The following is a 12237-nucleotide window of genomic DNA, read 5'->3' on the forward strand; positions in this document are numbered from 1 at the left end:
TCCCATGTCTGTGGCAGAGGACATAGTAGTTCCTTAGCTGCTATACTATTTCCTGAGGTGTTTCCTGAGTGGCAAGAACCTCAGTTTCCTTATCTGTAAATAGAGAAAATGACAGTACCTTCCTCTTGAGCCTGTTGGGAGAAGTGAGATAAGGTGTTAGAGCACAGAGCTCACTGCTGGGGGGTCCTGTTGCTGTTGTCAACATGGAGGTGGTGGGAAGGATGCCAGTTTTGGAGTTAGAGCTGCCGGACCATTTCTTGACTCTGCTGCCTGATAGCTGGATGTTAGAGACACGTTTCTTAATTTCTCTGACAGTGACATGTCTAGTGGGGAGAATAATAACTACCTCCACGGGCAATGGTTTTGAGGATTAACTGAGGGGATGGATGTGCAGAAGTGCTGGGCACAGGACCTGGTGACAGGGATGGGTGGATGCTGGCCACTAGCAACATGACGAATGCACCCGAGTTAAAGCATTTTCTCTTCAAAATTCCTTGCAGCAGAACCTACTGGTTGTGAGCTGGAGTTCTGGAGGCAGGCAGGCTTGAGGTCAGAGGCCTCTTCAACACCCAGTATTTCTGAGGCCTGGGGCAAGTTCCCTAACTCCTGATGTCTCATTTTCTTTTCGTTAAATGGAGATAATAATAGCACAGATCTCATTGGATTGTTGGGGGGATTGAGTGGAAAAAATGCATCTAAAGCACTTAGCACAGTTCCTGGCACAGGATAAGCACTCAACATAGCTACATCGCCACCACTACCACCACTGTCAGCACCATCACCATTATCACCATCATCCTCATCACCATCACCATCCTCATCACCATCTTCATCACCATCACCATCATCATCACCACCATCACCATCATCACCACTATCACCATCATCACCACCATGACCATCATCACCACCATCACCACCACCATCATCATCATCATCACCACCACCATCACCATCATCACCATCATCATCACCACCACCACCATCATCACCACCATCACCATCATCATCACCCACCACCATCACCATCACCATCATCACCATCATCATCATCATCACCACCACCATCATCACCATCACCATCATCATCATCACCATCATCGCCACCATCATCACTATCACCATTATCATCACCATCACCATCATCATCGCGATCATCATCACCACCACCATCACCACCCATCTCTATCACCAGGCCCTACACCTGGTAATTCCGCACATCCTCTCAATTAATCTTTACAACCATCACCCTTGGAGGTAGTTGTCATCAACACCATTATCATCATCATGATAATCATTACCATCTGTTAAATCAGTGTTCCCCTAATTTTACTGACTTTTGATACCTGTAAAATCACTTAATATTTTTCTTCAAATTTGCTTACTTTTTGGCTGGGAATAGTGGCTCAAACCTGTAATTCTAGACCTTTGGGAGGCCCAGGCAGGAGGATAACTTGAGCCTGGGAGTTTGAGACCAGTCTGGGTAACATACCAAGACCTTGTCTCTACAAAAAAAAAAAAAAAGAGGAAGAAGAAGAAAAAAATATTAAAAAATTAGCCAGGCATTGTCATACACACCTGTACATCCCAGCTATTTGGGAGGCTGAGGTGGAAGGATTACATGAGCTCAGTAGTTGGAGGTTGCAATGAGCTGTAATTGCACCACTGCACTCCAGCCTGAGTGACAGAACTCATGAGACCCTGTCTCAAAAAAAAAAAAAAAAAAAAAAGGCCGGGTGTGGTGGCTCACGCCTGTAATCCCAGCACTTTGGGAGGCCGAGGCGGGTGGATCACGAGGTCAGGAGATCAAGACCATCCTGGCTAACACGGTGAAACCCTGTCTCTACTAAAAATACAAAAAAAATAGCCGGGCGTGGTGGCGGGCACCTGTAGTCCCAGCTACTAGGGAGGCTGAGGCAGGAGAGTGGTGTGAACTCAGGAGGCAGAGGTTGCAGTGAGCCGAGATCGCACCATTGCACTCCAGCCTGGGCAACAACAGCGAAACTCTGTCTCAAAAAAAGAAAAAAAAGAAAAAGAAAAAAAAATTAGCTTACTTTTTAACCGGCCAGGGAAGAACTTTAGCCAATGAAAGCCGCCTGGGGAACCTGTATAAGAGTCACTGTGGGGGAGGGCGATGGAGGTGCATCTTGGGGGTACATTAAGTCGTGCTGAGCTTATAGGCTCAGCTCTTAATCAGCAGGCAGTTTGATGTCCTTCCCTGTCCAGAGAGTGAAGAACCATCTGACGACAGTGACGTCTTTCCTTTTTGGGGAAAGATGCTTCTAGAATTTTCTTTCCTGAAGTTTGGTGAACCTCTCCCTTGGCATCTTCCTCAGCTGAAGGTGAGGCCTTAAAAGCAAAGGACTTCTTTCCCAGCCGTTTTGGGCGTTGAATGTGGTCAAACCACTGCAGTGTAGCCTTTGGGGAGTGAGACTCCATCATAGCTGCAGGGGCCCCCGGGGAAGGCGCTGGCACCGATGAGCTGAGCAGGAGCCAAGCCTGGCCAGGCGCCTGGCAAAAGGCGTTACAGCCTGAGGTGTGTGGCTGAAAGAAAGAGTGGATGCAAGGAATGGAAGAAATTTGAATCCTAAATAATTTATTTCTCCACGGAAGGATCACAGCTGCTGAACTCTCACCTGTGAGGCTGTGAAACTGGAAAGACACCAGGATACAATACACAGTGTATTGTCTAAGCTGACTGGCTCTGTCCTTGTTTTTCTTACAGATCCAGTTTCCATCAAAGGACCTCTCTTGTCACCAAAATTTAAAAAAAGAAAAAAAAAAGAATTCTGTTTCTTTAGCATGTTTCACTTAGAGACATCAAAGTTGGACTTGGCAAATGACTAGGAAGGGAGGTCTGGGGGCCCCGGTGACCTTCTGAGCCGCAGGTAAAGCAGAATTGGTGCCTGTCATTCCTGTTCAGGGCCGCAGACCCTCGGTGGAGCAGTTTTCTCTGCACACACTCACAGAACACAGTGTTTGTTCTAGATTTTCTCACTCTAAAGGAAGGGATTATAAAGCTTAACTCAATAGCTAACGTAGTTAGTCATCTGCACCTCTGTCCCAGGGTAATCCCAGTTAGTGGGAATAGGAGGAATGTGCCAGTTCGCCTCCAGGCCTGCACCCCAGAGGACAGAGGCCCTGTGCCCAGGAACACTGTCTCTAGAAATAGCTTCTTTTAGGGTCACCTGTGATGGGGAGCGGCCTGCCATGCAGCCTTGTGGTTAGTGCTGGTGATGTGGCTACACCCAGCCAATGCCTGGTGCGATTTTACCTCTAGCTCCTGAATAGCCGATTTGAAATCTTAGTTCAAGGTGATCCCAGCAAACACCAGTAGGGGAGAGGAGTGTCAACGAGGGAAGGAGGCTGGGTGTGATGGCTCATGCCTATAATCCCAAGACTTTAGGAGGCCAAGGCGGGAGGATGGCTTAAGCCCAGGAGGTCAAAGCTGCAGTGAGCTATGATTGTGCCGCTGCACTCCAGCCTGGACGACATAGCAAGACCTTGTCTCAAAAAAAAAAAATAAAAAAGGAACCACCAGAGAAGGGAGGACAGCCAGTAGTAGTGAGTCCTAATGCAGTGGCCACTGAGGGCAGCTGAAGCCTGATCCTGCTGGGGCATCGTGGGATGGGAGAATGGAGAACACACACCATACAGCACAGTCATCCCACCAGACAGGGAGCTGAGGTATTCGTAACCTGTTGGCCTGGGAGAAAGTCTGTGAGGAGGGAGGTGGTTAATTCCTCCACACTTTTGTCCCCCTCTGGAGAGGAAGCCCCCAGGCAAAGAAATGCAGATGCGAGGTTGGGAGTCAGCCTGCATGCAGGGGCATATGATGTAGGGGTGGAGGGAGGGCAATGCTGAATGCCTATGAAGCATCCACAGGCCCATGCCCGGGTGACCTGCTATGCCTCTAAGAATTAGTTAGACCAGGACCCAGCAGGGCAGCCACTGGGAAGGCAGGGAGCTGGTTTACCCACAACAGCACTGGTGGGATTGGGCAGGATGGGCCAGGTTGGAGCCCATTCCCCACCCCCCCAGTCCCAGAATTTCCTTTCTGAAACAGGTGTGGGGGTTGCATGGGGTCGTGCTGTGGTCCTGTCCTGCAGGTCACGATGAAGAGACCTATAGACATGGTGGAAGGGACTGGGGACTCCATGGCTGCAGCTTCTGGACTGAAGACACTTCCTTTTTCTGGCGTATTGAGGTCCCCCTTCGTTGTAAATATTGGACAACCCAACCCAAACTAGGCTTCAGCAAAATGAGAATGTATTAGCTCCTATAAAAGTCAGGAGAGAGTTCTGGTTCAGATGTGGCTTGCTCCAGGGGCACGGGCCATTTCCCTCTCTCTGTGGCAGAGTTAGTTCCATTCTAGCTGCAGCAGCAACAGCTCCTAGCCTACAGAGGTCAAGTCTAGCAGAGAGGGTGAGCCGGCCTGTCTCCCCGCAGCAAACGGCATCACAGCTCTGACTAGGTCCTGTGTCCCTCCTGGTACCCATCACTGTGCCCAGGAAAATGCAGGAGGCTGATTGGCCAGGCTGGAGCTGCACAGCCTCCTTTGGAACATGAGGATAAAATCCACAGAAACAGCACTGAGCAGGGAAGAGAATGATTCTCCAATTGCAGTGTGGATAACCTGTTACCAAAAGAGATGGGAATGGACGCTGGGCAGCTAAAAACAGCACATGCCCCCTCCAGTTGGCTGTGGGTCTGCAACCAGGACCTGTGCTCACCCTCTGCTTCTCCCCTTTTTCCTCCTCACCAGAATGAATGCTCAAGTGGCCAGGAGAGAGAACTCTCAGCTGCCTCAAGCGGCAGACTTGCAGCAGATCCTGGCAGTTGGATGCCCCGGGCAGTGGTGAAAACTAGCCTCCCATCCCCAGGGAAATGTGTGGGGCACTGCTGGTTGTCACAATGACTGGGGGATGCTGTGGGCTGTTAGTAGTGAAGGCCAAGAATGCAATGCACAAGACGGGCCACACAATAAAGAACCATCCCACCAAAACCCCAAGAGCATCCTCCCAGACAGTCACTGTCACCTGGGCTCATCTCTCCCACACTGGCCTTGCATTGTGGCTCACGTTGCCCGTCGTGGGCCATAGGGATCCCTCTTGAAGAGTGGGAACCGCACATGCTAAACGACCACATGCCAGAGTCCCCATCTTCATCCTGCCGAGTGCAGTTCTGTTGACACATCCACTACTCTGTGGTTAGGTCCTGGAGGCAGGGAGCAGGTTTTTTCTTCTCAAATCCTTCCAGCACATTGCAGATTCTCATGAATGAGTAGACCTGTCACCCTCGGGAGCACTTTGGGATACATTAAGATTTGGCTTAGGCCATTGTATTCAGAGTGTGGTATCATGAGTGAGTGTGATACTCTGAGTATAAATGTGATCACTGGAGAGGACTATTTTAAGTGCAGTCGATTTCAAGCAACAGCCCCTGATAGGGGCTTTCGAGAGGGAAGTTTAGAGCTGGAAAGAAGAGTGAGCAGGTATATTTCCTATCACCATGCAATAACTAAGACTGCTGTGGCTGTGAGTTTGGGGACAGTCTGGCTGCGGCTGGGCCTGCAAGTTGTGGGGGCCAAGGCCCTTTGTCCCCTAAAGGTTCACTGAAAACTCACGTGAGGCAAATTGATTAATAGGAGAAAGGCGTACACATTAATGTGTATACATGGAAGCCTTCAGAACGAAGACCCAGAGGTACAGAGGAAATTGTCTTCATGCTTAGTTTCAACAAAGATGGACAGCTTCGTAGAAATAGGACTGGACAAAAGGGTCAGATCTAATGCTGATAGACTGTGTGGGGAATTCGGCAAGGCCTGTCTGTCTAGATTCTTCTTGGCCTCTCTGAGCAGCATTCCTTCCTCTGGGGCATGGGGCAAGATATTCTCTGGAATGGGGGTCTTATGACTGACTGCAAACAAGGTAAGTCAGATCATTTTGTCATGGCCAGTTCTTACACAAGTCTGGGGGAAAATTCAAGTAATACTTTTAGGTTTTCTGACTAGCTTTGGGGAGAATGGGTTCTGGTTTCTATGGCACCCTGGGAAAGGATTGAGTTTGTACGGCTACAACAGAAGATCACAGAAAACTTTCCCTTCTGAGGCCTTCATTTTGGGGTATTATTGTCTAAGCTCCAGCAGAGTCTAGCATCTTCACCAGGCTGAGCTCAGACCCTGGCTCTGAACATTGTCTCAAGACCATCAATTGCCTGGTGCAGTGGCTCACACCTATAATCCCAGCATTCTGGGGGGCCAAGGCAGGCAGGTGACTTGAGCACAGGAATTAGAGATCAGCCTGGCCAGCATGGCGAAAACTCATATTTTGTATTTTTCTACAAAAAAAAAAATACAAAAATTAGCACCTGTAGTCCCAGCTATTTGGGTGGCTGAGGTGGGAGGGTCACTTGAGCCTGGGAGGTCAAGGCTGCAGTAAGCTGAGATCGTGCCACTGCAATCCAGCCTGTGTGACAAAAGGAGACCCTGTCTCAAAAAAAAAAAAAAAGAAAAGAAAGAAAAAGTCATCAATCAATTGGTTATTATTTATTTATTTATTTGAGACAGTCTTGCTCTGTCACCCAGGCTCAATCTCGGCTCACTGCAACCTCCACCTCCCTGGTTCAAGCAATTCTCCTGCCTCAGGCTCCCGAGTAGCTGGGATTACAAGCATACGCCACCACATCTGGCTAATTTTTGTATTTTTAGTAGAGCCGGGGTTTCACCATTTTGGCCAGGCTGGTCTCAAACTTCTGACTTCAAGTGATCCGCCCACCTCAACCTCCCAAAGTGCTGGGAGCCTCTGTACCCGGCCCAGTTGGCTATTCTTGAGATAGGTTGGTCCCAGTATAGTGATCCATCCAAGCGCAGAAGAAAGTCCAGGAAGCCCCATCCTCCTGCAGCTGCCTGTCTGGTCTCTCCAGTCCACTGTGCCAGGGGCACAGGACCAGATGAGAGGTCCTTGGCTTTTCAGATACAACCTGGTCTCCATCCTCCCCACCCCCACCCTTGAGGACGGCCGTCCTCCCACTGGCCATGAAGCCTGGCACCCAGGCCATCCCTCAGTCATAGAGTAAGTAAATGACCAGGATCCAGGGAACCAAACTGCCAGGTAAAGGCAGCCATGAGACTCAGGGGACACCTGCCATGCAGCCTGTCCTGCCAAGGCCCCAGGCTCAGGGCCATGTTGGAGTCAACCAGGCCTGCAGCCCCCAGTGACCCATCAGAGGAAGGACAGTGCTTCAGGCTGCTATTACAGGCTCTGACTTCACCGGGAAACTCAGGAAGCCCCTCCATCCCCAGGCAGCAACTCCTCTGCATGTGCAAGCACAGCATATACTTACTACACCTCAGCCAGTCACAGGGGGTCGAAGCAGAGATTTGAACTGGAAAAGTGCCCTTGCCAATGTCCCAAGATGCATTCCTGGCCGAAGCCAGGAGGAACTGAGCTGCGAGCTAGCAAATGAGGAGGACAGAGGAGCTGGAGGCACCTGTTTGTTGAGAGTCTGGAGGAAAGGAGGTGCCAATCGCCAGCGGCAAGGAGGAAAGTGTCCAAGTCAGAGAGCCAGGCTGGTCCCAGCGGCAGAGCCGAGCGAGAGATCCAGGCTCAGACTCCTCCAGGACAAGCCTCGAGGTTGAGAATTTAAAAAGAAGAGTTCTGTTCGGGTCTGCGGGTGTCTGATCTCATCGGAGGAGTGCATCAAGGAGATGGGTGGAGAAGCCCACTTGTCTCCCATTGGGGTCAGGATGAAGGGTCTGGGCTGACCAGCTCCAGAAGAAGCTCACCCCTCGGGACTGAGTTCTCTTCCTCTGTTCTGCCCCTCTCCTGCCTGCCACTGCCAACAGTCAATAATGGACTGTGTATACCATATTCTGGAGAATCTTATTACACCCTGGACACTGGTGTGTGGATTGCAGTCTGCTGCAGGACGACATTGGAGTTTAGTTGTTTTTTTCTAATGGGGCTCCATTCTGTGTGTCTGGTAGGAGGTGCTTTTAATGTGCTGATAAACCAACCTCAGGGAGGTATTATGTACAGAAGATTCCCAAGGCTGCAGTTGCTGAAAGAGACTTGGGCTACTGGCGGGGAACTAGGTGAGCCCCCATAGCTGAACAGAGCTGCATAGGAGAAGTGGAATAGAGGATCATGTGGTGTCTGTTTTGTGCCTTTAGTGATCGGCGTTTCATACGTATTTGGGGATGTTGCTTTCTCTGTGGGAACAAGCAAAAGAATCGTTTTGTTCTCATGAAATTAGGAATTAATTTGGTGAAAGAAACTTCCAACTCCCTTGCCCATCTCCCTTCATCCCATTCATTTGGCAAAACCACAACCCTGGGGCAAATCCGGTTCTCTGCCTCCTGCGCACTTGGACTTGTGCAGCTAAACTTTGGGAAGCTCAGCCGTGCAGGCCAGACTCACTTGAAATTCATGACCATGGGCTCCAAGTGGGCCTTGATGCTGCCAGGGATCAAATCACATTTTATTCCCCAAGACGCTTTTCTTCTGTCCTCAGACTTACCCTTTCTCCTCCCTGTTTCACCAGACCTCCAAGACTCACCACCGAGTCTCCCCACCTACCAGCGCCCTCTTGAGTGTCCATCCCCCTTCACCCGAGGCAATGACTGATTTTATTTCTGTCATGACAGATGCATAAACACATAATTTTACCTATTCTAGAAACTAACATAAATGGATTCAATCAGTTTGGACTTTTTTACCTGGCTTCTTTCGCTCATCATAATATTTTAAACCTAAATAATATTTCTATACATATCAATAGTTTATTCCTCTTTATTTCTGAGAAGTATTTCATTGTGTGAATATGCCATAGCGTGTTTATCTACTCACCTGTTAATGGACATTCAGATTGGTTCCAGTTTTTAGATTTTTTTTTTTTTCTTTTGAGAAGGAGTTTCACTCCTGTCGCCCAGGCTGGAGTGCAATGGCACGATCTGGCTCACTGCAACCTCCACCTCCCAGGTTCAAGCGATTCTCCTGCCTCAGCCTCCCAAGTAGCTGGGATTACAGGCATGTGCCACCATGCCTGGCTAATTTTGTATTTTTAGTAGAGACGGGGTTTCACAATGTTGGCAGGCTGGTCTTGGACTCCTGACCTCAGATGATCTGCCCACCTTGGTCTCGAAGGCATGTTTTTAATTCTACTGGCATTTTATTTTGGCTAATTTGCTGTCCATTTTATTAACTTGTTTGGTTAGTTAATATCAGACATAAAATCAAGGGTAATTTCTTTTTCTTTTTTTTTTTTTTTTTTTTTTTTGAGGGTCTCGCTCTGTCACCCAGGTTGGAATGCAGGGGCATGATCAGCTCACTGAAGGATCATTTATTGGTCTAGGCTGTAGGCTGGCCTTAGAATCAGCTCATCTGGTGTCCTATTGTCAGGGACATCTTAACCAGAGTGACTCCACCTCGAATAAAGGCCAGATAAAGCCAAACTTGCTGGGTTACATTCCTTGGGGGTTAGACACCCTTCATCACAAGATGTTTGTAGTCCAAAGAAGGGGTTAATGATGCTAGCTAGAGACCCAGAATGTCTGAAAATGTCCCGATACTTAAAGAACAAAGCATCCTTCATTTGAGAATAAGTTTCACTTTAAAGGTAATAGTACTGTCATAAATTCTTGCTGAAATCAATAGTTACATAGGAAAATAACAATGCTAATAGCCTGTCACAAGCTGATCACAAGCCTTTGTTTATAAAGTCTACTACTCTTAGCCTTAACATCCCATGTAAGCAAGTGTTATAAGTTAGAGGAATTCCTCCTCTTGCTTTCTGAGGACACCCTATTCTGTAATAGAGTAGTTTCTAATACACTGTTTTATCTTTGCCATGCACTGCGACTCACCCTCTTTCCCACATGAAATCCAAGAACTCGCTCTTGGGGTCTGGGGTAAGTCTCCTTTTTCCAGTAACACTGTATGTGTTCCTGGCTTTGAGGGGCATCCTGGGGGACGGAAGCTGCCCATCTGGACCCCTCAGCTCTGCGATCCCAGGTGCAAGATTGGGACAGCAACCTGGTGGCATCCCAGGGCTCCGCTCATACTCTGCTGGTCTCCATCCTTCCAAAAGGACACCCCCAAGAGGCTGATCACAGGCCACAGGGGGAGCACTGGGAGGACTGTGTTTGGAGAGGGTGAGAATGGGGGAGAGGTATTGGCCAAACACTTCCATCTTTCTCACAGTGACCTCTCAAGGTAGCTCCCTGGGGTGAGCCAAGGACCTTCAGTGGGCTCCTGTAATGGGGGTCAAAGCCTTTTGTGGGTCAGGTGTTAAGGTGCCCTTCCTTCTCAAGGCTCTCTCGGCCTCCTCAGAGCAAAGATGATCTAGGGATGGGCCAAAGGAAGCACCAGCAAACCCTACAGGGAGCTGCAACTGAGATGACAAGGGAGCACCAGAAAATCCTACAGGGAGTTCCAACTGAGAAGAGAGGGAGCACCAGCAAACCCTACAGAGTTCCAACTGAGGTGTGAAGGATGGAAAGAAAGGGAGTCCACCTGAGTGGCTGGGACTATCAGCGCCCGCCACCACACCCGGCTAACTTTCGTTTTGGCTTTTCTTTTCTTTTTTTTTTTTTTTTTGTAGAGGCAGGGTTTCACCATGTTGACCAGGCTGGTCTTGAGCCACCTGCGTTGGCCTCACAAAGTGCTGGGATTTCAGGTGTGAGCCACCATGCCCCGCCAGGACCTTGTCTTTGAAATGCCAAGGCAGAGAATTCGGGGAAGCGTGGGTGGTGGGGCATAGACAGAAATGCCCCGTGCTTTTCACCACAGTGGAGATCTGCTCCTCTGAGGACAGCTGAACCCAGAACCTCTTGGTTCTATGGGGGAAGGGAACAGGCAGGCCCAGGGTCCCTGGAATGGGGGTGGAATTGATTCATTTAGAGGCTTGTCTGGCTCACTAGATTTGAGCTTCTGGTGAGCAACAGTTCTGTCTTGTGAGTCCCCAGTCACCCAGGGGCACTATGGGCACTCCTAAGCTAGCACTGAGTGAAAGGATGGAGAAGGCAAGGCCAAGGTGGGAGTGGGGCACAGACAGGGAAAGTGGGGGCTTCACGCCTGCCCATGCCCGAAGAGGTGAGACTCCCACCTTCTATTTTCAAGCCGGACTTCACAGCTGGAAGTTCTGCTTCCTTGAAATGCAAATGTTATTTTTAAGGAGTCTCCTAGCCCAGGGAAATCTTGGTGTGCTTCACAGCTCCGTGGGAATATGCCACTTTGAAGTGTTTGAAAAGAAGAATCCACTTCTGAGACATTTGCATTTTCAGAAAGCTTTCAGTAGAGGGCCAGGCCTTGGAGCTTGTGAATGAGGCCTTTCTGTGTTTGTGGCTCCCTGTGAATAGTGCAAGGGGAAGAAGAGAAAGGAGGCACTTTCCATTCCCCCAGCAGCTGCAGGCCAATGGTGCCTAGAGGCCCAGAGGGTTTGGGATGTGTGTGTTGAGTCACTTCTCCTCCGGAGGTTTCCAGGGAGCTGCTTTGCATGAGTTAAGTATGCGGCCTGAGTCCCAATTCCACAAGTCTCTGTTCCAGGCTTTGCTGCCTCCTCTTGCCTCTAGGATACAGCCTTGTGATCCTGCAAGGGAGGCCACTGGCCAGTGCAGGAGGATGGAGCCCGGCTGTTTGGTACACTTGGCATTTCTGTCTATGCCCCACCACCCACACCTCCCCTAATTCCCTGCCTTGGCATTTCAAAGACGAGGTCCTGGCGGGGCATGGTGGCTCACCCCCAAAACCCCAGCACTTTGGGAAGCCAAGGCAGGTGGCTCGTGATCAGCCTGGTCAACATGGTGAAACCCTGTCTCTACAAAAAAAAAAAAAAAGGAGGTTAGCTGGGCTTGGTGGCAGGCACCAATAGTCCCAGCTACTTGGGAGGCTGAGGCAGGAAAATCACGTGAACTTGAAAGGCGGAGGTTGCAGTGAGCCAAAATCGTGCCACCGCCCTCCAGCCTGGACAACAGATTGAGACTCTATCTCACAAGACAAACAAAAAACAAAGGCTAGGTCCCTTCCCTGGCTTCTGACTCAAGCCTGCAGCCAGGCCTTCTAGGGGGCCCCTCCCACCCCTGGAGGCTTCCCCTGGAGGAGCAGGTGCCCTCTCCTCTCTCCTCTCAGGCATCAGAGAGGATTCAAGCTGAGATAACCCAGGAAAATAACAGACTCCTTCTCTCCTCTCAATACCTTCCCCATTCACCACCAAGACATCACTCAGTTAAAATGTACA

The sequence above is a fragment of the Nomascus leucogenys genome, chromosome 22a (assembly GCF_006542625.1).
Source record: "Nomascus leucogenys isolate Asia chromosome 22a, Asia_NLE_v1, whole genome shotgun sequence".
Taxonomy (NCBI): domain Eukaryota; kingdom Metazoa; phylum Chordata; class Mammalia; order Primates; family Hylobatidae; genus Nomascus; species Nomascus leucogenys.